The sequence below is a fragment of the Penaeus monodon genome, chromosome 22 (genome assembly GCF_015228065.2).
Source record: "Penaeus monodon isolate SGIC_2016 chromosome 22, NSTDA_Pmon_1, whole genome shotgun sequence".
Taxonomy (NCBI): Eukaryota; Metazoa; Arthropoda; class Malacostraca; order Decapoda; family Penaeidae; genus Penaeus; species Penaeus monodon.
Window position 1 is genome coordinate 12,723,332 of NC_051407.1, and position 847 is coordinate 12,724,178.

Consider the following 847-nt stretch of genomic DNA (forward strand, 5'->3'; position numbering starts at 1 on the left):
TTTTAAACAATTTTTGGAAATTATGAAATGGAAGCAAGGCAAAGCTAATTTATGCATGTCAAAAATATTTTACTTCTTTGTTGTCTAAAAAATGCTGATGTTTATAATCTTTTTAAAACCCAAAACACGTAGCGTTTAACCACACTTAACCTCGGGATTTACTGTGATTTTACACTGATACAAGTGAAATTAGCAATCCGATTGCTTTGTAAACAAGTCCAATTTATGTCGCATATAACCTTACCAGGTTTTGCGGTAAAACACAGGTTAAAGACAAGTCACGTCACATTTCTTCAATATTACTTAGGCTATGTACAAGTTGACTACTGCTTGTCATGCGAATCAACTGTTCCAGAAATGACAATGAAACAAAATAGGGGGAGGAGTGACGTTATAAACCTTTAAAGGACAGATATTATTAAATAAATAGGTTTATTTAAACAGGTTCTAGTTTTACTTTTCATTTCATAATATGTATGGTGTTTGAGGCGGACAAAAAATAAGTTTTAGAATTTTCATTGGTATTAGACCTTTTATATTCGAAAAAAATGATTGTTATATGAATAATCTCAAATCTTAAATAATGTAATATTGCAAAACTTAACAAAGAAATATAATCTTCGGATTTTCAGTGCTGAAAATTTTTCCTAAATTTCCAATTAAATTATTAATCATTGCATTAGGCAGACTTGCAGTTTTGTTTGACTGACGAAAATACTAAGAAAGTGGAAGTGTGAAAAAATGTGTAAAAGATTGGGTATTATCTAGAATCCATTAGGTAACTTATTTCCATTTTCGGTATTCACTGAATCTTTCATGTCAATCATAATTGAATAGAGATGAATTA